General features: G+C 49.8%; 1 long non-coding RNA gene across 1 annotated transcript; it reads right to left on the bottom strand.

Annotated features, from left to right (window-relative positions):
• Nucleotides 1-1,924: 1,924 nt before the first annotated feature.
• LOC118355162 (uncharacterized) lies at nt 1,925-23,134 on the bottom strand. The gene is made up of 3 exons (XR_007411803.1): nt 22,955-23,134; nt 19,639-19,822; nt 1,925-3,583 (listed from the first exon to the last, which is right to left on the bottom strand). It is a non-coding gene; the product is annotated as an uncharacterized LOC118355162 (long non-coding RNA).
• Between the last annotated feature and the right edge of the window lie 3,856 nt (nt 23,135-26,990).

Genomic DNA, 26,990 nt, shown 5'->3' with positions numbered 1-26,990 from the left:
CCTTTCATTTCTGCATTCCAGGGGAATCACACAGACAGCAGGTAGTAACCTCAGAGCCACCACGGCCTCCCTCCATCACAGCAGCTGCTGGGGCCCAGGGCCTGTCCAAGAAGAGCCCGCACAAGGGCAGCAACACCCAGGAACTCAGCCTGGAAGCTGGAATCCTAACCCCTTTCATAAGCGTCTTATCCTCTAAACCTCACTCTTGTGTTAAGGTCTTTTCAGTATCACGTGAGATCTTTCCTGTGAAGCACATTGTATTGAATGTTCAGTAAGGGAGGCTGCTTTAGCTCGCTCCAGTCCGGTTTAACAGAGTGTGTAAATCATCCCCACCCTTACCTGTGTCTAAAGGCCCAAATGGCCCATTTGTTTCATACTGGATTGTATCACTATCCCCCAGACTATAATGCCTACCATCCCATTTTCCAGATACCTAGGTCATTTGGGTCTCTTTTTCTTTTTCTTTTTTTTTTTTTACGATTTTATTTACTCATGAGAAACACACAGAGAGAGGAACAGACTCCCTGCAGGGAGCCCAATGTGGGACTCCATCCCAGGATCATAACCTGAGCCAAATGTGGATGCCCAACCACTGAGCCACCCAGGTGCCCATCATTTGGATTTCTAAGGTAAACTGAAATGTAGTCAGCAGAAGCTCTGAACCTCACCTAGTCAGACTATTCCTAATTATTTAAGGCTCCCGACAGCAGCAACAAAAAGCTTTGAGGTCCAGAGAGTCAATTAGGAATGTAAGGAGAGTAGGGCATAAAGAGGAAATAGGATCTGCTAGACAGAAGACATTACACAGTCTTCATCGAGACCTATTTTTGCTTCGGAGACATGATGTCACTTGTGGTGAAGACCTTGAACTAATTATCAAAAAGGGAGGGAAATATAATTTCTAGTAGTTGGAAGCTAGCCACCAGCCCATCGTTCTCTATGTATAATTCATATGATCCCGAAATATAAAAGCCTGCACTGAAGGCATCCTAAGGATTCAGGAAGCCACAGCAATTTTGAAAATGTTTTCCTTTCTAGTTGCAGAAGACTCTGAAATTTATACCTTGAGAACTGACATTTTCTCTTCCATTTGTAAGTGCCACATACCCCGTTCTTAAGAATTTAGGTACTAGTAGGAAGTGGGCAGATTCTAATCAAATGCTGCTTCTGGTTATTGAGGTATTGTGGTAGACTACAGAGGAACCTCTGAGTGGAGCTTGGACAGCAGGCATGGGTCTGAGCCATGGGAGTTGGGGGTGGGAGGTCATAGGAAGGGGATGTTTCAAGGCCTGATCTTTCTCTAAGAGAAAGATACCCATCAGGTTGTCCGACCAACATTCAGAGAAGTTCTTCAGGTTATCCACACCAGGAAGTAGCAATTCCATGAGACAGGATGAAGGGCAAAGGTGAGATTGTGGAACAGATCTCCTGGAGGAGATCTGGAAATACTCCAAAGCTATCTTCCACTGAGAAGCCTGGCATGGACAATGACTCGTGGAGATGCACCTGTGCCTGCCCACGCAGGTCAGAATTCACAGCAGTCCTAGGCGGGCCTATAGTGAAGGTAACCCGACTTTGGTTTCCTGAAGGTTTGCTACAAAAGGCAAGGGACTGGACGAGTTAATGAATGTGGAATTTATAAAGCATTTTCTCCTTGGGGGCAGAGAAATGGAAGAGCCAATTATTCAGCCTTCAGAGTCTATTCCATGTAAGATCAGGAATAGTAATTGGAAGAGATTGGAGTTCTGTCTAAATGGCGGGAAAACCTGGTGTGTCAGGAGGACTGCTGATTCAGACGGACTCCTCATTGAAAGAGGACGGAAAGGATTAGCAAGGGGGCTACCTTACCAGCCCCACTGGTGGTGACCTGTCTCACCACAGGGGTGGATTCTAACAGAGACACCAGCCCATGCAAAGCGCCCCATGGGTTTTCCATCTAAATGATATTTATTGTTGGGATGGGGTGCGGAGGAGTGGTAGTGGCGACTACCGAACATAGGTACAAGAATCTGAATACTACAGACAAGAAGGAAATGAATGGAAAATCTCCTTTTTAGAATCTGGAGAAGTAGGAAAGCTCTAGGCCTACTGGGCAAGTGAGAGGCAACAGTGTGTCCTTCAAGGAGCACCCGTCACACACTCAGTCACAGACATCTGGTAGCAAGGTGTGTGCACTTAGCACACTCCGGTTAGCAATCGGAAGGTCCTCGTTGTCAGGCTTTCTCCACCTGGGCTGCTCCTCCTGTGGGCTCCCGCTCTTCTGGTCAACCCCAAACCTCACCAGGAAGACGGCGAGCCAAGGATAGCCCTTCCTGCCCACTCAGGTCCTCGGTTCCTTGCCCTCGGTTCCATTCCCTCAAGTGGCTGCACTCTGGATGGGAAGGCATCGGTGAAGTGCTCAGGATTATCTCGATGGACATAGTTCCACAATCAGGGGTGGAACAAAGCCACGTGGTTCTAGAAGCTTCCATTTGGCATGGTTCCATGGTTCTAGAAGCTTCCTTTGGCACTTTTTAAAGTGAATGTTCTTGTGTGATTGATTCATTTGAGGTGGTTGTGTTTCTGTTTCATTTTTGAATTTCTGCATTATTCCTTTGGGCACTAGGGGAGGGAGATTCTGTGATTCTGCTTCATCCATCTTTAAACAGAAGTTGGACACATTTAAAACCAGATTCGATCCATCCAAAGGCTGTTTAGTTCATGCCCTTCTTGTGACGGTGATTCAAAATGAAGCACATATGAAAAGAAGGTGTTAAATTACCTACAGCCCAGGGGAAAAATAATTTAGTACAAAGAATTAAGGTGCTCTTCCTTCTCCTATGATCGGCTGAAGGACTTCCTGGATGACATCAGATTTCAATCCCTGAGCGAAGGAAGGGGGAGGCTGAGTGGAGGCAGCGAGGGCTGCCAATCTGGAAGTTCTCGTTTCCTCAATTTCTACTCCTTAGAAAATGCCTGTCGCACAGAGGGTTGGTGACAACGCAGTGAGATAATCCTTATGAAAAGGTTCAGAGAACGTCAAACACTCCACAAGAATGAGGGACAGTTACAGTTAGATTCAACAATGAAATGGATCCTTTCTTGTCCCTGACAGAATTCACAAAGAAGCTGGGTAAGCCTGTGCCAGGGGTGGGTGGGAGAGCCACCAGCTGGCCCCTAGAGCCTTCCCCGCCATGAGCCATTGTCAGTCACAAGGACTCTGATAAAAGCTCCACTGTGCCTGCATCTTCTGCTGCGCTCAGAGGAGAAACCATGAGTCCAGCTTGGCCAGAGGACAGGGTTCATTTGGCTCTCATCACTCATAGCTGCCTCTCTCCCAGATGTAAGCCACCAGGCAGGACCAGCTACCCAGTTTGCAGGACCCAGGGCAAAATGAAAATGCAGAGCCCCTGGTTCAAAAATTTGAAGAATTTCAAGATGGTGACTGCAGAGCATTAAAACAGGTGTAGGTCACACGTTTATGGAGTCAGTCCTGCCACCAGGACCACCAAGGAGGAAATGAGGAATGGGAAAGAGCCAGGCCTCTGGGGGGCCTCAGTGTCCCCGCTCTGTTCCACCTCCCAAGGCGCTGCACAAGGGACTCCTAGGAAGAGGAGATAAGGGTAGCAAACACACATACCACCTCCAATGTGCTAGGAGATACTTTGAGCGCTTCACCACCTTTACTACAGCCCTGCCAGGTAGTATCACTATTTTACAGGTGTGTGAAATGACACCTAGAGTTTAGGTGACTTGCCCCAAATCACCCCATGAATGATAGCAGAGTCTGGATTCAGGTGCAGGGTGTCAGGGGGTCTGTCCTCTTAGCTACTGTGATTTACTCTTTTTCCAGAGGGCTTCTGTACAATGGCTCAGAGAAGGGAACGGTAGCAGGGAAAATTGGTACAGGATGCTCAGGCTCCTCTCCTTCATTGCTCAAAGCCATCTAGGAGGGGGCAAGGTCACTGGGAGCTACAGCGGCCCAGGTAGGCAGAGGTGATCATGCACCTCCAAGTGAGAGGTGTCTTAGTTTGAATCTCCTCTTTTTTTTCCTGTTTTTGGGAGAGAGCGCAAACTCACAAGCAAGGGCTGGGGTGGGGGTGGGGGACTGGAGGAGAGGGAGAGAGAGAATCCCAAGCAAACTCCACACCAGGTAGCAGAACCCAATGCAGAGCTTTGTCTCATGACCCTGAGATCATGACCTGAACCCAAATCAAGACTTGCATGCTAAAAAAAAAAAAAAAAAAAAAAGACTTGCATGCTTACCTGACTGAGCCACACAGTCACCCCAGTCTGGGTTCCCTCTAAAGCAAAGCCTAAGATAAGGCTTTGGGTGCAGATAGTTTATTTGGGACATGATTCCTAGAATGAATCCAGGATCAGAGAGCTTATAGAGAAAGAAAAAGTGAATATTGGGGACACTATTGACTCTGCCATGTGGGCAGTGGAAGCTCAGTTCTGCAGGAAGCTGGGCATTCCTACCCACCACCTCCTGTGCCCCACTGATTAAGGGCTGCCCCTGTGGCCTATAACTTCCCCAAACTTCTGGGCTGTCCCTGCACTGGAGAAACCCCAAGGCTCCCCTGGTACTGGAGAAACCCCGAGGCCAAAAGCAAAAAGACTCAGGGAGTGGGCTGGAGGCAGGATGTGCCCAAGGTGAGTGTAAGTCCCCTGAGAACCAGAGCCATCTACCGCCAGGGCAGCTGTGGACAGCGGGCCAAGGGAGGGGACAACCACACATCTGTACAGATTACGCTAGGGACCAGCTCTCAGTGGAATATGGGATCTGTGGCAAGATCTGTGGACAAAAGGTCATTGGCATTCTCCTGTGGATCTCTGGGCTCCTCCTCACGGCCTGCAGGTGTTCACTCTTGGAGCTACCGTCCTTCCCAGCCCCAGAGCACAGGAGGTTGGCCGGTAGGCCCGGGCGGGAGGACACAGGCTCTGTCCCCATCAGAGTAGCATGTTGATGCACCCAGGATGGCATCCCAGAGATTGGCTGCCACTCCACGAAGGGCTTCAGGGGAGAGACTAAACCCCAGAGGCCTTCTAGACAAGGAGCCTCGAAGCCCAGGAAAGGATCCCGAGTCAAGCTTCCCTGCTGGCTGGAGAAGCCTGGAGACCCCGCCACCCAGCTCCTGAATCCCCCTCTGCCCGCTGGCTCTCAGGGGCTGCACCAGCTGCCTGCCTGAGGCTGGCCTGGGCTCTGCCAGGGTTGCCGGCTCAGCAGGCCCACTCTGAGCCTCCTGCCAGCTCCTTCCTCTCCAAGGCCCTCTCCCCTTGGTCACCTTTCCCCGAAACACTTTCTAGGCCCTAGCTGGCTTCTGCATTGTTCTGAGAAACTAGTTGACAAGTTGACCAGCCCAGAACCCCTGAACCTGCTAGCAGAGGGGCAGGTTTATGACAGTTGCTCACCTGCGAGCGGGGAAAATCCAGGCCTGGGAAATAGAAAATCTCAGACTAAGGTCACAGCTCAGCCTCTCTCTAGCCAGTGAGGTCACATTTCCTCAGTTTCCCCATGGGCAGCAGTAACCTGCCTTGCCACAGCCACCTCACAGGGTGGCTGAGACACCAGATGAAATGTCTGTGAGCGAAATTTTGAACCAACGGAGTTTGATGTCAATGTAACTTATAATAACCATTGTTTGCTGCCCTGCGCCTGGCATCCCATTAGAGCCAATTCCTACGCTCTCTTCCTGGCACACACAGGGGCTTTGTTGCTTGGAACTCGTGAGCTTGGCAAACTCCTGCTTGCCTGGAATCTAAAGAGACCAGTTGTGAGTTGCCTCAAGGTTGCAGGGCAATGGAAGAGGCTCTCAGTCGGGGCCTGAGCCAGGAATCCCCACTCCAGACCCAACTGCTAGGAGCCCCACGGCTTTGGGCAAGCTCCTTGATTTCCTGGAGCCTTGTGTGGTTTATCAGACACGTGGTGGTTATGATGCCAGCCCCGCCTGTCTGCCTCCTGGGCTCTCGAGGGGTCAAGACAGATTACGTGGTTCTGTGCAAGGGTGAGTTAAATGCTCGGGGCCGAGCAAACATAGGGGATTATTATTGAAGAAAAAGCTTTCTTGATTCCACAACTCACATCCAGCCATTAGGGCTAGTGTGAACTTGTAGGCACAGTCAAGATCCTGAAATGTTAAAAAAAAAAAAAAAAAAAATCTTGAAATGTTTTCCAGGTCATCCAAGAAAGTTGGCGCAGGAAGAGAAAGATTTAGCTTCTAACTAGCCAGAGGCACAGGTCACTGTCCCCATTACGGTGATGGGGCTGTTGCATGAAGGTACTGTGGGTCAGGAGGAAAGAGAGTGAACTTTGAGTCCTGGGAAAGGAAGACAAAAATGGCAAGATGTCTTCGGAAGGACGGCAGGAACCAGAAAGAGAGCAAGGCGGGGCCCAGCTTGCAGAGCCCAGAATGAGGCAGGGAGGACAGGGTGGGGGGCTGCAGCAGGGGCTCCCCCATCTGCCATGCTGGCTACACCCCAACTTCTCTTGTCTGTCCCAACCCCATGGACAAACCATGGTTGGTTTAGAATAGATACCACTGGTCAGCTTATTCGTGTGGCCCAGACCTGCCCAGTGGAATCTGAGGGAAAGTCCATTGGGGGCTTCTGGGAAAGCTCTCCATCCTTGGTAAAAACAAAGAAAGAGACAAGGGAACCCTTCCCTTCTCCTGATCAACAAGGCCTCGCCAAAGCCTGTCTGGTCCCACCTGCCAGTAGCTGAGCTGGATAATAGCTGGTTCACATTTCTAACCAGCTCCCACCCCCTTCACCCCCATTGCCTACATCTTCCATTGATTGGAGTGAGAGGCTGAGCCTGGGAGCAGCTGCAGCATCCAGTAAGAAGAAAGCCGAGAGCCTGGTACAGAAGCTAAGCCAGAGCCTGGACATTGTCAAGCTGCTGAATCTTGGAATTCCCTCCAGGCTTCTTGACATGTGAGACAAGCATGTCTTCATGGTTGATGCCACTTGTAATCTAATGTTCCACTGACAAGAGAACCAGGGGTAAGATAACAGCGGTTGATACGTGCCACTGAAGGGAACTCAGTTTGCGCAGCCCTTTATAGGCACTTGACTTACTTGGTCGTCACAAAAGACCAGAGGACGAGTGATCTTGCCCTCTTTTCTAATAAATGAGGAAACCAGCCAGAGGGTGTAAATGACCCCTCCTCCCAAGGTCACAGAGCTAATGGCGGTAGGTCTGAAAGCGTAAGCAGAGTTTCTGACTCTTGTCACAGCACACTTTCCACTCCACCTGGGAGAGAGCAAAATTGAAGCTAAACATGCTCCAGACAGCTCGAATGAAGGGTCAGACAGCAGCCTACTCTCAGCATCCTGAAGGGTATAAAAGAGAATCTGATCATCAACCATCGGTGAGCCGTGAGGTTGGGTGGCTGAGCCCAGACAGTGCAGGAATGGGGAGGTGGACAGAGGAAGGAGGTGGCATGTTCCTTGACCACCCCCGGGAAGTTCCTAAATGGAAGGAAGGAAAGATGGGAAAGTGTGAAGCAAGGACTGGCAGTCTTTCCAAAGCGTGAGGCCAACTGACTTCCTGCGCAGGCAGGTACGTGTGGATCCAGCAGTGAAGAGATGGGGCGGTGAGGATGGGGCCAGAGGGAGGGGTGTCAGGAGCAGGGCAGGCTGTGTCTGAGAAACTCTCCAGAGAAGGTGAGTCCTCGACAAAGGAGCTAAAGAGCCTCAGGGAGGGCTGGGAAGGGCTGCTCTGTGAGCGTCCCTGACCCTGGTGTTAGCTGGCCATGGGTCCTTCGCTGGGGTGTCCACAGAGGAACCCTTCCTCTGTTTCAATTCAACCCTCGACAAAGAGCTCCTAGGAGGAAACTCAGACTCTTCACATGATCAGATGTGGGATGTGTTACAAGAAGTGATATTAATCCTCAAGTCCCAAGGAATGGAAACTATTTACTTACAAAAGGTAAAACAGGTGGTACACCTGGGTGGCTCAGCTGGTTGAGCATCGGTTGGTTGAGCACCCCACCTAGGTGGCTCAGCTGGTTGAGCAAAACTCAGGGGTGCCGGAGTGGCTCAGTTGGTTGAACACTTGATCTCAGCTCAGATCTTGATCTCAGGGTTGTGAGTTCAAGTCCTACCCAGGGCACCACACTGGACGTGGAGCCTACTTAAGAAAAATTTATAACAACAAAACAATTAAAACAGATAACAAAAAGCATTTTGTGTGCACACACACACACACACACACACACACATGCAGAGTACAGATTTCAGCTCCATATCATGCAGGGCTGGACGAAGTAGAGAGCTGGATAGAGAGAGGGAACGTGGAAAGGAGCTTATGGGGAGAGAAAAAATACATAAGACCATTGCAAGTTGATGAGACAAACATCCTTGTTTCCGAGGGCTTCACCAAGGCCTTAGAGCTCTGTCTTTTTTCAGCTATTGGTACATCTCTGTTTGCCTATCTTAGTGGCAGGAGGTGGGGTTCATTGATCCTTTTGTCTTTTCATTAATTAACAAACATTTACCCAGTATCTCAGTGTATGGGGCTCTATCCATGCAGCTGGGGTAAGGGATGAAAAGCAGGGCTCATGCTCCAGAGGCCTCCACAGAGCTCATGTCCACGGCATGAGGTCAGAGCCAGAGGCACACAGTTACAATGCAGTGGGATGAGCCCAATGAGAGCGGTGAGCACCATGGAAGCGGAGAGAACCAGGTCTAACCCAAGCTGGGCTGGGGCACAGGGCCCCCCTCCTTTCTCTACGTCAGAATGACCCACCACAGCAGTCCTGGTAAGGACACACTCAGGCCCGAGCTAAGGCAGTGTCACAGAAAGGAAAGGATTGGCTAATGGGGAGAGGCCCCAGGAAGGACTTGGCTGAGGGAGATGACCCCCGCTTGCCCTCAGATTTCTAGCTCATGAAGCTTAGTGGAATGAGGATGTCATTGACAGAAATAGGGAAGAAAGCAAAAGAATAGGACCATGGGCAAAAAGGTTTTTCTTCTCAAATGTAGGAATTGGATCGTGTAAATATCTGACATAACATTTTCCAAAGACTTTCCATATCTTTTAGGATAATCTTCAAACTCCGTTGTTGAGCACATATGGCCCTCCAAATTCTTTCTTCTTCTCTAGGCTTATTTCTCATTACTCCCCTAAGTTCATCCTTAGCTACAGCTATATAAAACTCCTAGTTATTCCGAGACACGTTCCGTGGCTGTTGCATAGTTTCATGTGATTCTCTCTGGCAAGAAAGTACTCTGTTATGAACATCTGTTGCTTGCGTTCTCCGTAGCCTCGCCTTTGGGTTACCTCTCCTGTCTCATTCCATGTGGTCCTGGATGGAGCTGCTGATCACAGCATCCTGCTCCCTGGCCCCAGGGGTGGGAGGAGAGCCAGGCCTAGTCAAGCAGAGAGTATCCCAGCCTTCCATGATTGGCCCAGGATGGGCACATGACTCAAGCTGGGCCAATCAGAGCCCTCCTCTGGGATTTTTAAAAAATATATAAGTGCTGGAAGCATTCTTCTTTCTTCTGGGGCCAACCAAGGTGATATGAGCCTAGGACTTCCTGTGGCCATGGCTGTCTTGTCCCTGAAACATGCAGGAAGCTTAACTGATGAGGGAATGAGTTCCACACAGAGGAAGACACAACAGATATGTGAGGAAAGCGGAAGTCTGAATGCTTTGTGAGTTCTGAGGCCAGCATCCCCCAGTGGTCCCTAATTGGCTTAAGTTTGTCCTGTCACTTTTAAAACTGAAGGACTCAGGGGTGCCTGGGTGGCTCAGTCAGTTAAGCATCAGATTCTCGATTTTGGCTCAGGTCATGAGATTGAGCCGTGCATTGGGCTCACGCAGAGCATGGAGCCTGCTTAAGATTCTCTCTCTCAGGGATCCCTGGGTGGCTCAGCAGTTGAGTGTCTGCCTTTGGCCCAGGGCATGATCCTGGAGTCCCGGGATCAAGTCCCACATTGGGCTCCCTGCATGAAGCCTGCTTCTCCCTCTCCCTGTGTCTCTGCCTCTTTATCTATGTCTTTAATGAATAAAATCTTTAAAAAAATAAAAACAGGAAAAAAATTAAGATTCTCTCTCCCTCTCCTTCTGCGCCTCCCCTTCTAAAAAAAAAAAAATGTGCAAGACTCCTGTAGCCCAAATCCTAATTTCTTCTATCCACTTCCTGCACATTCTTCAAAAATCAGCTCTAACCCAATTCCCACAGAAAGTTTCCTCTGACCAGTTGCTCCTCCTCTCCTGGTTCCATGCGCTTCCCTTGGGTTCCCATAACATTCTGGGCGTACATCAATTGTATCCCTTAGAAATCAGATATATTTGGTTGGTTCATATTTCTGCTTACTGTCAAATTATAAGCTCCTTGGCCCTAATTGTTTTCAAGTTATACCTCAATTCCTGGCACAGAGAAGGTATTTTAAAAGCTTTTGATGAACAGATAACACGTTCAGAGCTGGTCTGTGGAAACTTCAGGTGCCCAAGAGTGTTTGTGGGTATATTGGTCATGGGGGGGGGGTGTCAGGGGGTACTGCTTTAGTGGAACAGGTGGAGGCCAATGGACTGTGGGCCACAGGCAGTGAGGAAGGCCCTCAGTCTGTCTCCGGGGGCTTATCCAAGGAGGAAAGGATGGTGGTGACTGGAGGGGCAAGGGGGTGGTGTAAAGATTCCAAAGTTCTGAGTGTTTATATGTTGAGAGAATGGAGCCAGTGAAGAGAGGGATGAGGATACAGTAAAACCAAGGCATGGAATGGGGGTGGGGAGAGTGAAGGGGGACGGGGGGGAAAGGCCTGGAGGGCAGGTGGGAGGACCAGAAGCAATAATGCCCAGCAGACACTCCACTCCGTTGGGCCAAGGACGGAGAAGAAGAAGAGGGTGGAGCAGCCATGCCACAGTAACCTCAGTGGGTAGCCCCCAGGCTCGTGCGATTGGGCAAAACAGAGCCTCCATCTCTTTGCTGAGGCTCCCAGACCATTTGGCTGCCTTTTTTCCAATGACCCTCCACTTCCCAGCCAGCAGAAGGCCATTGTTGAGCGCGAGTGGCCGTATCAGGTCACTGGCCACCAGCTGGGTCCAGACCTCCCAGGTGCTGGCCAGAGCTCCAGGTCATCCTTGGCCTTGTTCCCTTTGTTGTTGTTACTGGACCCAGGAGATCAGGTTCCCCGGGGTAGTGTTTGCTGACTTTGTCCAGGGCCATGTGATCCTGTCACGGGAGGAGCATGGATGTAAATTATTGAGGAAACCTCAGGTCCTCGACAAGTCCCCGAGCGAGTCAGATATGCCAAGAAACCCAAGAGGCCTGTGCCCTTGGGGTGCCGCAGCTGGGATTGTGCCGTTGATCACTTCCCTGGCCCTTGGCCTCTGAGCCTGCCAGAGATTGAAACTTGAAGTGTGGAGGCTCACCAGGGCCCCCTGTTAAAAGCCCCTGCAGTCAGGATCTGGAGGGGAGACAGTGCAACAGCCTGACTCAGAAACCATACTCATCGGGGGCCCTAGGCGCGTGTGCGGGTCGGGAGGAAGCACTGCCTGTTTCTCCCTGGAGGAGCCCAGGGAGGCATGGCCTTTGCTCGAGAGGGAAGCCCTTGGGAGCTCCTGGCCACACAGAGGACACACAGGGGCACATGCACACACCCACTCACACACACACTGTGGCTGTAATGACAGCAACTGTCAGAGGACACGGGCGAGGTGTAAGCATTGTTCTGGAGGCTGGAACAAGCTGGCCCACTGCAGGGGGGTGGCCCAGGGAAGGGGATTAGCTGAAGTTGCCCCCTTCCCACAGGCCTCCCTGCCCTCTGGTGCAGAGCTGTGCCAGGAAGGGTCCAAACTAGTTGGATGCTGGCTGGTTCCAGCTGCCGCATTTCAGACACTGTGGTTCCTTACGAGAGGGCAAGGGGAAAGGATCTTGCTGGCTTGTTGCCTTAAGTCCCAGACTCCTCCCCGGAAAAGAGGAAGGGAAGGTGGGGAGGAGTTCAGTGTTAGGTCTTTCTAAGCTTTCTTTGGTTTTGGTTATCAAGAGACAGCCCATCTGTTTGCTGAGGGCTCTCACTTCCCCACTCTTGACTACCTGCTATCACACTCACTGTGTTTCTGGGCATCGCAGAGATCCCCGAGCCTGTGTACGGGTGCGTGTTCTGGTGTGCCTCCGCACCAACCTGCCCAGCCATCCAAGTGTGCATCTGCACATCTCTGTGTGGATGTGACCGCGTGTGATAATTCCCGTGTTTGCCTTAAGTTGTCCCCATGCACACGTGAATGTGTCCAGTCGTGCGTGCTGGAGGGTCCCCACTGAGGACACTGAGCACTCATCTACCAGGTTTTAATGTCCAGCAACATGACAACATCAACACAGCTGGCTGGACGTCGAGCTGAGTTTCACCACTTGCCTGGCTTTGTCCAGACCTGATACATGTACCATAATGTCTCAGACTCCCGTCCTCCTTTCCCAGCCTGCCCTGAGTCCCCAGAGGACCCTTGTACGCTACACCCAGAACTTTCCCAGGAGGGCTGAGGGTGTCTGATCTTGGGAGCTTCCACTGAATCACAGCCCCTTAATCAATCTGTGAGCTGCCAGGCCAGGTCCTGTGTTAAGAGCCAGGGATACAGAAATGAGTAAGACATAGTCTCGTTTTTAGGAAACGCACCCTCTAGTCAGGGAGGAAGGCCTGGACATGACTAATCATGTTCAAAGGCAGACTCTGATAAGATCGTGGGAGTACAGAGAGAGGAGACACTAATGCCCCCCGAGGAACCCAGGATGGTTTCATTGAGCTGGCACTTAGCTAGGACTGGAGCAGAATTTTGACAAGAGAATGTGCCGAATAGCATTCTACGCAGAGCGATGGTGTTCGGAGATCTAAAAGTGAGAAAGCCCACAGTGTCTGCCTTCTGTAGGACGAGGGTGTCGCAGGACTCCAGGGGGGTGCCATCACATAGAATTCAGTGTGAACAGTGGTACCCCCGAAAGTTGTGCAGTGGTGTGGTCCTGCCCTTCTTATCTGTGTTTTTATCAGTCTGTGCCCCCAGCCTTACTCATGTTACCCCAATCCAGTTCCAAATAGGAGAGAATGCCTAAAGCGGGGTTCAAAGAACACAGGAGAACATGCTGTGAGTGAGGCTTGGGAGAGTCCTCTGGAAAACCAGTCTGGTCTGTGAGGATAAAGTCAGAATGGGTTGTTGAGAGTGATTTCGGATTCTTTCTTTGAATCACTTGTTTGGCAAACATTCATCTGTTCTCTAGGAAGAGACAAGCACCGAAGAGGAGAATCTCTCATTTGTTCATGATGATTTGGGTTTGTGTTTCTTATGTGTGTTCCTAAAACAACAAATAGTCCAGAGATTCTGAGATCAAAGAAAAGTTCCTGGAATCAAATACATCTAGAAAATATGTGTAAACAAAGCAAACAGTTTCCTGTACTACAATAATTATCAGCGCCTTGAAAATCTTAATATGCTCTGTGAATCTCCATGAGTGGGATATGGCTAGCAAGATTTATTTAAATGATTGCCCCCCCGCCCCTCCCCGTATATTCCCACAGGACTGGTAAGGTTGGTTAAAACCTTTCTGGAGAAACCCAGGATCAGGGACAGAAGTTCTAGGAGTCACCAGGAGAGCAGCAAACTGGGGGAAAGGATTCATAAACTTATGGGTAGATGGGTAGATGGTGTGGCGAGAAGACACATCATCTACCTCACTTCACCCAGGAAGACTTCCTAGAAGAGGTGAGGTCTTGGGAACCGTTGAGAGAAGAAAGGACAATCTCAAGGGGCTGCAGCTTAATCTGTGTCACATGAAAGCAAACAAGTATTTGAGGGAATAATCATGCAGCAAAATGCCATGGACTTAAGTATCTGTTAGAACATGCCTTGAGGGAGGGATCAAGAGGAAGGTGGAAGCCCAGGTCTTGCCCGCTCTCGAGGAGCACCCAGCCTGATGGAGCAAGCATAGCCTCTTCCTTCTGGGAGCTCCTAGCCCGATGGTGGCATGAGGAAATGATGGCTTCCAAGATACTGGACGTCAGGCAACAAAGGTCGCAGACACCCGAGAGGCAGGAAGCAAACAAAGCAAGCCCTACACTTGCCTCAGTTTACTGCCTAGAGAGAATTTCTAAGCCATGGAAAGGGAAACGGAGAATGAGACCAGCAGATTTTGTGAGTGAGGAGAAGGAGCTGCAAGTCTGGGGAGACCCAGGCAGCTACAGTACGCAAGAGAGCACCAGGAGGAGAGAGTTGCATGGAGAGAGAACTCTGGAAATCTCCAAGTTTTCAGCAGAGCGCTGACCTGCATAGGTGGGTAAGGAATCTACTCACAGATGGGGAAAGAACCATCCAAACAGATGAAGGAAAGAATGCCCAGAGCTCACCCACGGCCAGGAATACTCCCTATTCCCACCAGTCAGACTGGAAATGTTCATAATTTGTGGGTAGAGTACTCAAAGATCTTACTTCAGTAGTGGAACCTAATTAGCCCTAGACTAAATACTGCTTTCATCTCACCTAACAAGTCTTAAAGGCGTGAAGGGATAAAATTACTGCATCCCAGAACAAATTAAAGAATATTTATCACAGGGATGCCTGGGTGGCTCAACGGTTGAGCCTTTGCCTTTGGCTCAGGGCATGATCCTGGAGTCCCAGGATCAAGTCCCACATCAGGCTTCCTGCATGGAGCCTGCTTTTCCCTCTGCCTATGTCTCTGCCTCTCTCTCTGTGTTTTTTCATGAATATATAAATAAAATCTTAAAAAATAAAGATTAAAAAAAGAATATTTATCACAATACAAAAAGTATCTAGCACCCAACAAAATAAAACTCACAATGCCTGGCATCCAATAAAAAATTACCAGGCATGCAAAGAAGCAGGAAAATATAATCCGTAAGAAAATGAGAAGAAAAATGGTCATTGAAACTGGCCCAGAACCCCCAATTCAGGTGACAACTGTCCTAGTTTGCCGGAGACTATCCTGGTTTTAGCAGTGATTGTGGTGCAGCCCAGGAAACCCCTAGGTCCCAGGAAAACTGGGACGATTGGTCACTCCACCTGCAACTAACATCATAATCATACTTCATGGTGAAAGACTGAATGTCTTTTCCCTGAGGTTGGGTGCATGCCAGAACATCCGCTCTCAACAGTTTCATTGTGTTGGAGATTCCAGCAGATGCATAAGGCAAGGAAAAGAAATCCCTATTGGAAAGAAAAAAATAAAACTGTCTTTTATTCTCAGATGACATGAAGAAAATCAGGTTGTTGACTCGACAAAAAAGCATTAAACTAATAAGTGAGTTTAGTGAGATTGCAAGATACAGGTAAGTATCTGCAAGACAATTGCACTTCTATATGCTAGCAATCAACAATCAGAATTGATATTAAAATGGCAATACCCTTTTCAATAGTATCAAAATATCTCAAAAAGGTGTAAACATGACAATAGATATGAAGACACGTATGTTGAAAACTACAAAACACCGATGAAAGAAATTAAAGATCTAGGTAAATGGAGAAACATACCTCATTTATAGTTTGGAAGACACAATATTGTTAAGATGTTAATATTCCCCAAATAGACACAACACAATCTTAAAAAAAAAAATCCCAATAGTCATTTTGGTAGAAATTGACATGCTAATTCTAAAATTCATATGGAGGGGTGCCTGAGTGGCTCAGTTGGTAAAGTGTCTAAATCTTGATTTCCGCTCAGGTCATGGTCTCAGGGTCCTGGGATCGAGCCCCACATCAGGCTCCATGCTGGGCGTGGAGCCTGCTTGAAGATCCTCTTTCTCAAAAAAAAAAAAAAAAAAAAAAAAAAAAAAAAGATCCTCTTTCTCCTTCTGCCCCACTCCCTTCCCTCTTTCTTTCTCTCTCAAAAAGATTTTATAAATAAATAAATAAATAAATAAATAAATAAAAATAAAATTCATGTGGAATTACAAAGGAACTCGAATAGCCAAAACAACTTTGGAAAAGAACAAAGTTGGAAGACTAACGCTATTTGATTTCATAACTTATTATAAAGCTGTAGTAGCCAAATAGACCCACACATAGATGCATGTAGTGGGCTGACTTCTGTTCCCCCCTCTGCCTAGAGCATGTGTCCACCCAGAACCTATGAATGTGATCTTATTTGGAAAAAGGGTCTGTGCAGATGTAATTAAGTTAAAGATCTTAAGATGAGAATGTTCTGGGTTTAGGATAGTCCCTAAATCCAATGACAGGTGGTATGCTTATAAGAAGGGAAAACCCTGGGATCCCTGGGTGGCGCAGCGGTTTGGCGCCTGCCTTTGGCCCAGGGCGCGATCCTGGAGACCCCGGATTGAATCCCACATCAGGCTCCCGGTGCATGGAGCCTGCTTCTCCCTCTGCCTATGTCTCTGCCTCTCTCTCTCTCTCTCTGTGACTATCATAAATAAATAAAAATTAAAAAAAAAAAAAAAAAAAAGAAGGGAAAACCCTAAATAAATAAATAAATAAATAAATAAATAAATAAATAAAAGGGAAAACCCTGAGAGATACTGAGAAGGAGGCCAGTAAAGACAGGGGCAGAGATTGGGGTTATGCTTCCACCAACCAAGGAATGTCTGGTGCCACTAGAAGCTGGAAGAGATAAGAGAGAGTTCTCCACTCTACAGTCTTGGGGTTGTGGGTGAGAGGGCTCCCTGCCAACACCTTGATTCCAGACTCTGGACCTCCAGAACAGTAAGTTAATTCATTTCTGTTGTTTTAAGCACCCCAGATTGTGGTATTTTATTAGGCAATCCTAGGACATAAATATATAACTGATTTTCTACAAAGGTGCAAAGGTAATTCAGTGAAGAAAAAAACAGTCTTTTCAACAAATGGTGCTGCAACAGTTGGATATAAATATGCAGATAAATAAACTTGGACTCATGCCTTTCAGCATATATAAAAATTAACTCAAAATGGATCATCAATCTAAATGTAAAACCAAATCTGTAAAATATCTGGAAGAATTCATAAGAGAAAACCTTTGTGACCTTCTTGCAAGCAAAGATTTCTTAGCACCCTCTATAAAATTAAATATTGATAAATTAAACTTCTTAGAAAGAAATCCTGTGCTCTTCCTAAGACCCTGTTAAGAGAATGGAAAGGCAAGTCACAGACTGTGGTGTGTATATCTGATAAAGGATTTAGTTATATGTTTTAAAACTCTCAAAACTCAATAATTAAAAAAACAACAACAACTCAATCTTAAAAATAGACAAAGATGCAAATCGACAAGCCACCAAAGAAGGTATACAGATGGCAAATAGGCACATGAAAAGATGCTCAAAATCATTAGTCGGGGAAATGCAAATCAAAACCACAAGCTACTACTGTGGTTGGGTAGTAGGGTAAAGACACCCTATTAGAATGTACAAAATTAAAGGGCTTCAGTAGCAAATGCTGGCAAGAATGCGGAGCAACTGGAATTCTCACGTGCTGCTGGTGGGAATGTAAAATGGCTCAACCACTTTGGAAAATGGTGAGGTAATTTCTTAAATAAACACGTACGTATCATGTGAGCCTGCTATTCCACGCCTAGGTGCTTCCCCAGAAGAAATGAAAGCATCTGTCCACGCAAAGGCTTGCACACAAATGCCCATCCACACTTGAGTGGATACACAAATTACAGAATTAAAAGGAAAGGAACAGGTGATACACGTGACAATGGATGAATCTCAAAATAATTATGGAGAGCGAACAAATCTGGACCAAAAGAGGGCATAACGTTCCCTTCCATTTACATAAAATTCTAGTAAATGAAATGAATGCATAGCAGCAAAAAGCAGATCAGTGGTTGCCTGGGAGGGGCACAGGGGTGGAGAGGGGGGGGAGCTGGACATGTATCTCCTGGTAATGGTGTCATGGGTGTGTACACATGTCAGAAGTTCTCAAAGTGCACACGTCAAAGGGCAGTGTATTGTATGTCAATTAAACCTCGATGAAGCTGTGGAGCAGAAAAGAAAAAACTGTTATCTCCTGCATTCCCAGCATTAGTGCTTGCAGCCACTGCCTCCCCATGGAGGATGGAGGGAAGAAGGGGCGAGAGGCTGAGGGGTCCCACAGGCCCCACTCCCAGGACAGGGGTCCCAGCGAGCCCACCCCCACCCATACACACACCCTGGGGACAGGAGGCCGCCCTGTCCCCACCTCTCAGCCCCTGCATCGGGAGACTGTCTGCACTTGCTTACAGTCTGGCCGGAAGGCCAAGTTAGCCGGGAATGAGGTCATTAGAGTCCTTAGAGCAAGATCCTGAGAGAATTAGTACAAACGTCAGAAAACATTTGGTACAACAGATGCTGTAAAAACCCCTTGGAGTAATCTCCTTTTTTTTTGTTTCATTAGTGTTTGCTGCCCACCTGCAGCTGGATCTTTCCACAGGATGGGGGGAGAGGGCTCTGCTCAGTTGCTGTCCTGCAGTCCCAGAGGGGGTGCTATGAGGAGGAGAGCGTCCAGGGACCCGGGCTTCACTCTGATGACACCCCAACATAACTGGACCATACTCAGATTTTCAAGGATGCGATTTTTCGGGACTCCTGGGGGGCCCAGCGGTTGAGCGTCTGCCTTTGGATCAGGACCTGATCCTGGATTCCCGGGATTGAGTCCCACATCCGGCTCCTTGCAGGAGCCTGCTTCTCCCTCTGCCTGTGTCTCTGCTTCTCTCTGTGTGTCTCTCGTGAATAAGTAAATAAAAAACCTAAAAAAAAGGGGGGGGGATGCGATTTTTCTGTTAGGTTGCTTATTACATGTAATTACATTTATAGTTTCATAAGGCTTTTTTTTTTTTTTTTTTTTTTTTTAAGAAAATTGCTACCTAACTAGAAGATAAGACCTTTTGCAATCACAGTCCCAGAAACCTCGCTGCAGGGCTTGGAGGTAGTTTCTTCTGTTAAGAAATTCAGAAATTCCCCTGCACTAGACCAATCTGGTTTATATCAAAACGGAGTTCAGCTCAGCCTTCTGCTACGTAAAAGACTCAGAAAGTCCAGCCTGCTGTGGATAAATGATTCCAAATTCAAAATGATCAGAGTCCACATGGTTGGCAAACTTCAGCAGTTCTGCTGGGACCCGGGTGTTCAGGTCAACAAGCCTTAAGGAATTCCTCCGTCTTGGGGGGTAGATTCCCAAGGTCCTGGAATAGACTCCCCTGCCTTACACTTCCCCACCCTCTTCCCATCGTCCCTGTCCTCTTTCTCTGAAAAGTAGATCTGCTAACCCAGCCCTTCCCTCCCTACTCAGCATGAAACACTAATGAGAGTAGGATCTGATGCAGGGCACTGGGGTGGCCAGGCACCCATGGGAACCCTTTGTGTACATCCCCCAGCAGATCCTTACAACATCCCCCTGGGATGGGTAGTATGGTTACTCCTGTATTACGAAAGAGTAAACTGAGGCAAATAGAGCTGGGGTGAGGGTACAGAGTTCCCAGTTTATGTATTTAGTTAGTTTTTTACATTTAAAATTTTGATAAATCACATATAACATGAAATTTACCTCCTTAGCTGTTTTTAAGTGTGCGATTCACTAGCTGTTCACATTGTTTGGCACCAACCTCCAAAACTCTTTTCATCTTGCAAAGCTGAAACTCTGTCCCCCTTAAACACCTCCGCTTCACTTCCCCCTCTGCCCAGCCCCTGGCCACCAGCATTCCACTCTCTGTGTCTCCGAACTGGACAACTCTAGGTACCTCATGTAAGTGGAATCATCCGGTATTTGTCCTTCTGTGGAAGACTTCCAGTCTTCAAGATTCATCGGTGTTCTACGGTGTCAGAATTTTCCAGAGTTTCCGTTTTGCAAGCTTAGTTCTGGAGCTGGGTGGTGGTGGCTTGCCCCGCAATATGAATGTATTGCACGCCACTGACCCGCATACCCTGAAATAGTTAAAATGGCAAGTGTGTATTTTACCACAAAGAACACAATAGCAACAGTGACAGGTGAGAGGTGCCCAAGGGCAAGAGTAGATGGCAGTCCCAACCCAGTGGGGTGAGCTCCTGCGTCCGGGCCCTTGCACCGTGCTCTACATGCGCTCTCTCTCAGAAGAGACATCACCCAGACCAAGCCTGAGGCCCCGAGTCCTCCCAGGACAACCGACATGAGATTCGAGGGTGGCTGGAGCAGCAATGGGCAGTCCTCCCGGGCTTTCAGGGGGAGACAGCATTAGAGGCTGGGGGGCAATGGAGTCAGAAGACAAAAGACAGAAGACAGTGTGTGGGGAGGGTTAGCGGGCTCACAACTGAAGGCCTGGGGGGCCCCAAGTGACCCATGAGGGGGACAGGCTGGGGAGAGAGGTTGTGTGAAGGTGGGGGTGCCAAGAAGGCACACTGAGCGAGGGGCCTGGGTGAGGCTTAGGGGAGGACGGCCACCTGCTGCCTTTACCTCCTCCCTTACCTCTGAGGAGCAGAGGAGCAGAGGAGCAGAGGAGCAGAGAGACATGTCTCCCCAAGTGGCATCTGACCCTCTTTCTCAGGGAGGGAACAGGAGAAGAGGGGACAGGCACGGGGAGGGAGAGGGTCAAGGACCTGGGTGCACACAATGGTCCACTCAGCACAGACCCCTCCATCCCTCTCCAGGTGTCTTAGCCATGACTGTGCCATGACTTGGGGGGGTTTCTTCCCCACATTCCATCCCCCTTTGAGATAAGAAGTAGATTACCACTCCAAGTGTCTTTTTTTTTTTTTTTTTTTTTAGATCTTATTTATTTAAGAGAAACACAGAGAGAGGCAGAGACACAGGCAGAGGGAGAAGCCAGCTCCCTTTGGGGAACCCGAAGTGGAACTCGATCCCAGGACCCTGGGATGACGACCGGAGGAGCCAAAGGCAGATGCTCAACCACTGAGCCACCCAGGCATCCCTCAAAGTGCCTTTTTCATAAACAATTTTAGATCAGTTTTTAAGAATTCAGATAATAAAAGAGACATAGAAATAATAAAATAAAAACAAGGACGATCAGAGGAAAATATATATCTGAATGTAAAGCTGACAGCAACATATATAACCTTTTATTTTCTCTCTCTGATTTGTCCATGGCTGGGCATAGCTTTTGTCTGGGGTGTGAGTGCTCCCACCCCATTTTGTGAACCCCAGAGGGGAATCTTGCTGGTTATCTCTGTATGGGGTTTGGGGTGGATCACAGCTGGGAAGGGGATCAGAGCCCACCACAGATGGGAAACCTGTTGAAAGCAGACCAGGGAGGTGTCACTGGTGCAGACAGGGCCAAAGCCCTTGGCCCTCAGGGAGGCCACTCTATCCCAGCCTCCTCATGACCCTGACATATTGGCCCAACAATTGGATTACCTCCCAGGGAATGTTGGGAAGGAACTAGGGAAAAGCCTCAGTCCTCCGATGAGACATGTGGGCCCCACCTCGGCCCCTGTGCAAGAGGAGGCTGAGCTGTCCCTGGCCCCGCTGTACCATGTAAGCCGGCCTGGGAGTCTTAATGCCATGCCCCCACCCCCACCCCCACGTCCAGCATCACCCAGCTAAAACTTCCTGTTGGAGGAGGGGGACAGGGCAGGAAAGGGACATACTGGGCATGAACTCTGTGCGTTTGCATGACTCCCTTGGCTCTTCTGAACTGCTTGGGGCGCCTGTCCCCAGCAGTGGTAAAGCTGGTTCAAGCACCGAGCTATATACAACCTCCTACTCTCTGGGTCACAAGTCGAGGTGCTCAAGGAGCGACATAATCAAGAAGTCAGTGCAGCAGCAGGAGCACCGAGGATCGTTCTCCGGCCCTCCCTGGTCTCTGGAGCCCTGGAGTGCCTGGCCGCCTAGGAAATCCTTATGGCTCCCCCGACTTCATACACATACCTACTTGTCACCTTGCTCTTGCCCTCCAAAGCCTCTCCTCCCCAAAATGCCACCAGGCTTCCTTGTTTGGATCCTGCCGAGGCCCTGGGTTTGCACTGTCTGATGGGGTAATGACGGTGTGCGTGTGTAAACTTATCTTAGGCCACACTTCCTGGAGCAAGTCGGGGCCAAGATTCCTGACAACTCTTGGCTTATAAACCCTCAGGTCTACTGAGCCCTGGGCAAGGCAGCCTCACCAGTTCTGCTGGGTGACAGAGAGACCGAGCCAGCTAGGTAGCCAGTTCGAGAGAAGGCATGGGTCACACTGAGGGTTTCTAACAAGCTACTGATGCTCCAAAGCTTCGGGTAGGAAGACCTGCTCTCCATAACCAGATAGGAGAATAATAATTATGATAAAGAATAACTAGCTAGTGTTTACGGTCTTTGTACCAGATCCCACACTCACACACATGATCTAATATCCTATTCACAACTTTAGATGTCAGTGGTAGAGGTTAGGTGCTTTAAAAAAAAAAAAAAGCTTTTATTTATTTATTCGTGAGAGACACAGAGAGAGAGGCAGAGACACAGGCAGAGGGAGAAGCAGGCTCCCTGCGGGGAACCTGATGTGGAACTCGATCCCAGGACCCCGGATCATGACTCAACACTGAGCCATCCAGGTGCCCCAGGTGCTTTTTAAAGATACCCTTATTAAATATAAGAGGACAACACATCAGTAAGCAGAAGGCCAGTTCTCAAACTGCACCCCGCTCGTCTCCAGAGTGATGCCTGTCCCCAGGATTACTGTTTCTCAGTTCCCAGGAAGCCCCACCCCAGAGTTCCTGATTCAGTAGGTCTGGGGTGGGGCCTGAATTTGCATCTCTCAGAAGGTCGCAGGTGGCACTGGTGATCCCAGGAGGCACGCTTTGACCTGCACTACCCTGCACTCCACTTGGGACACCCAACCTCCTGCAGAGACCCCCTGAGGCTCTCAAAACCCTCTGGTGTTGTCACCTTGTGGTCTTTATCTAGAAAATGCAGTCCCTGCGGGTATCACACACCCATGCCGCCTGGGCCAGAGAGTCCCTCTGTCCTCTCCCAAAAACAGGGCTTGCAAAGGGACCAGGCACAAACCGAGGTCCCCATCTATACCCAAGATGAACTACTTTTCATGACTAGCAAAACACTTGACAGCTGACAAGGCTGTTTATACATACCTGAGCTGTCTTCGTGCTCACATGGAAGCAGATGGAGTTGGGTCAGGGTCAGGGCTCGCTGGGACACCAGGAGGAGTGGGACAGGGCAGGCAATGCACATACTGGGCATGAACTCTGTGCGTGTGCACGTCTCCCTTGGCTTTTCTGAACTGCTTGGGACGCCTGTCCCCAATGCTGCGATGGACGGACACCTCGTTGCCGTCATTGCAGCATCTGGCACATCACTGATGCTGACCTCAGTGCTGTGTGTGACGACTGTCCTGGCCTCCCACTGCAGCAAAATGCCCTGAAGACAGGCCTTTTGTTGGCCTCGTTCCCCGCTGCGTGCCCAGTGACTGGCTCACGGAACGTGGACAAGAAAAATGAACCGAATGTCCAAGTAAACAGATGGACAGTGGATAAGCCCATGAATAAGTGACCGGACAAACTGAGAGATCGTGGACAGGCTGGGGAGTAGGAATGCCTGCGACTTGCTGAAAAGCTGGAATGTCCACTTGGCCAAACAGATAAAGCAGAAGAAAAGCTGTTCTGGGACCCTCGGCCTCCCCTTCCGCCTTCTCGAAAGAGGTCACCTTTGCACAGGGCTGAAAGGCGTAGCCTGGCGCGGCCTGCCCGGACAGGAATCCGGACAGAGGTGTAGTAGTCTGCTGGGGCTGCCGGTACAGACAGCACAAACTGGGGGCCTGGGTGGCTCAGCCGTTGAGCATCTGCCCGGCCCATGATCCTGGGGTCCTGGGATCGAGTCCCACATCGGGCTCCCTGCGTGGAGCCTGCTTCTCCCTCTGCCTGTGTCTCTGCCTCTCTCTGTGTGTGTCTCATGAACAAATAAATGAAATCTTAAAAAAAAAGAGAGAGAGAGAGAGAAGAAAGAAAGAAAAAGAAAGAGAAAGAAGGAAGGAAGGAAGGAAGGAAGGAAGGAAGGAAGGAAGGAAGGAAGGAAGGAAGGAAGGAAAAAGGAAAAAACAAATAGCACAAACTGGGTGGCTGAATCAAGAAACCGTCCCAACAGTGCTGGAGGCCAGAGGTCCAAGATCTGGGTGTCAGCAGAGTTGGTGTCTCCTTTAAGTCTCTGCGGAAAATAGATTAAAAGTGAAAGTGAGACCGTGGGAAGACCCACAGGGCTTGGCCCCCAGCAGTGGGTGTGAAGTCTTTTGTAGCTGCACCTGCTCCCTGGGGTGGATAGATAAGGGCTGAGGGCTGGGGGCCCCAGGGGGCCCCGGGCACCGGTCCCAGCTTGCAGGTGCTGCGTGCTGGACACGCTCTCCTCCCGCAGGCTCCTCGTGAGCCCGCCCCCTGCACCCCTGGCCAGAGCCGAAGTGGCCACAGAAGCAAATAGCTCTTGCCGGTCTTGCAGACTTCCCCTCTGGCGCTTCCTGTCCTGGGTGCAAATTACAACACTGCCCCCCTCCCTGCCCCCTTCCTCTTGTGGCCCAGGAAGAAAGGACCCAGGGGGGCCAGCTGAGCACCTGCGGTGCCACCCCTTCTGGGCCTTTCCTCATGCCCTCATTCCAGACCCTTTGCTTCCTGCAAAGACCCATCATGGCACAGGGCGCGGGGAACAGGGGACACCTCTAACTTGCTTCTGTATTGTAATTTCCTTTTTCATTCAAGCAGGCTCAGTAAATGCCCTTTTTTTTTTAATTTTTTTTTATTTTTATTTATTTATGATAGTCACAGAGAGAGAGAGGCAGAGACATAGGCAGAGGGAGAAGCAGGCTCCATGCACCGGGAGCCCGATGTGGGATTCGATCCCGGGTCTCCAGGATCACGCCCTGGGCCAAAGGCAGGCGCTAAACTGCTGCGCCACCCAGGGATCCCAGTAAATGCCCTTTTTAACGCTTTTACCAACAGCTCCTAAGGAACGCAGCCACCAATAATTCCGGAAGACAAATCATCTAGTGGAGAACTGCTTTTGATCCCAGGCATCGTTCCTAGTTCCTAACTTAGTGATTGAAGGCAAAATGTAACCAGTTCGGGATTCAGCAGAATCCAAAGTCATGAAAATAGCCAGGCCCTTCCCACCCACCCGTAGCTCGTGTCCACCTGCCTGTGAGCCCTGCTCACCTCACTCTGCCCGGGACAGCCCTTCTGCTCCACCCTCCCGGGCTTCCACCCGGTCAGATGCCTGCTGCTGACTCCACATCTCTATGTCTCTCCTCCCCAGACCGTCTGTCCTCTGCACAAAGGAGTCTCCAGTGCGAGGGCCTGACCTCCGCCTGCACAGGCCGTGCCTCCTTCCTGCCAACGTCCACGCGGCACCGTCATTCACCCAGGAACCTGGTTGTCTGTCTCCACTCCTCCCTCCCATTTACTGCACACACTCGAGTCACGATGTCCCAGTCGTTCTATCTTCTAAATGGGACCAGATGGTGTCCTCTCCTCTCCATGGCCATTGCCTTGGTTTAGGGGCCTTCAAATGCCCTGGATCCCACCATAGCCTCTACTCTGAATGCCCTGCCTCTGAGCGTAAAATCTTTCTCCGACCCCGAGGTGATCCGTGTCAATGCACATCTGATTATGCTCCCCATCCTTCTGCTGAGAACCCTTCGGGGGCTCCCTGTCACCGTTAGGAAGGAGCACAACCTCCCAAGATTCAGGAACTTTTAAGGCTTGCGTCAGCCTCTTGCTACAGTAGCATTTTGCACACACTCAGGGCTGCCCCTCTGTTCCCTATGCCTATGTTCCCGCACCCTGGCCTCAGCTCCCTGGCTAACTCCTACTTGACCTTCAAAACCCAGCTGAAGGGTCAATCGGGTCCTGAGACATGGTCAGGAACAGGTCTGTCCCCAGAAAGCAGAAGTTTGCTGTTACTCTTTCAGAAATGGGGTCAAGGTTTCTATATTCGGACACTGTACATCTGAGCACCCCAAGGGTTTGGGTTCTCTAGAGTCTAGTCTTTTACCATCCACTCCTTCTTTCCCGTCTCCGCCCCCTACCCCCAAAAGAGTGCTGGCCCATGTAGGTGAGGGGCCAGGTGTCCCTGTCACCCTTCAGTGCCTTCTAGAGAGAGGGAAGGGCACCCTCGTCGGGTGACAGGCAGGATGGCAGGGAGAGGGCAGGGCTGAGCAGGACACAGGCTCTCCTCCTAGTGGTTCTGGTCCAGGGATGCCCCTCAGCACCACCTGGGGGGCCCTCCCTCCCCAGAGACCCTGCCGCCCGGGTTCCCCTACTGTTGACAGCTTCCATTAATGGGGTTCCATTATTAACTAAAGTCCATACTTGACCCTGATTGCTATAGGTTCATTTCTTTGTGTGTTTGTTTACCTTATCATCCTTTTTCTGTTCAAGATCTTTTCCGGGATGATGCCTGCTTCTCCCTGTTCACATCCCAGGTGTGGTCCTGGCATTTTCATTTTTAAGAAAACAGGCCCCATAGGGCTTCTGATCCACACCCAAGTGAAGAGCCGTAGGATATTGAGGTCAGACATGAGGAGTCGAAAATATCTTCCTGCTAATCATACCTGGTTAAGGTGCTAACATTCTGACGTGTTCATCTTTTTCCCTGTGTAAGTCAGAGCAGATGCGAGGCCAGTTCTCCGACTCTGCTTTCCCTGTTCTCAGGGAGAAAAGGCCTGCCGCGCTGTCCTGCAGGCTCCTGGCCCGGCCAGAACCTTCCCTGAGAGATGTCACTGACCACCTGCTCACCGCTGGGATGCTTTCAAATCGGTCGAGCACCTTCCTGGCCTTCCCAAACTTGGACTCCATTCTAACTGGGGGCTCCCAGGGAAGGGTGCCTCAGAAGCAGATGCTGTCCACCTTGTTTCTGAGCAAAGCGAGCCTGGAAGTCATTGTTCTCGAGCTGCTGTTCCCAACTTGATCCTGTTCGGGAGTCACCTGAGCTCTGGGCTAAAGGGTAGATCTGGGGCGCAGCCTGAGAGTCTGCATTTCTAACAAGTTCCCAGACAGGCCGTTGTCACTGTCCGAGGGCCACACACATGCAAGGGTCTGTACCGCTTAGAGACAGCAGTGCTCTGGCTATGAGCTGGTTGGCGTGCTTGCAAAGAGGCGGCTCCACAGCCACGGTGACCGTCCCATT

The sequence above is a fragment of the Canis lupus genome, chromosome 7 (assembly GCF_003254725.2).
Source record: "Canis lupus dingo isolate Sandy chromosome 7, ASM325472v2, whole genome shotgun sequence".
In the NCBI taxonomy this organism is placed as follows: domain Eukaryota; kingdom Metazoa; phylum Chordata; class Mammalia; order Carnivora; family Canidae; genus Canis; species Canis lupus.
Note: the sequence above shows the minus strand (reverse complement) of the source record. Positions and strands in the feature narration are given on the sequence as shown.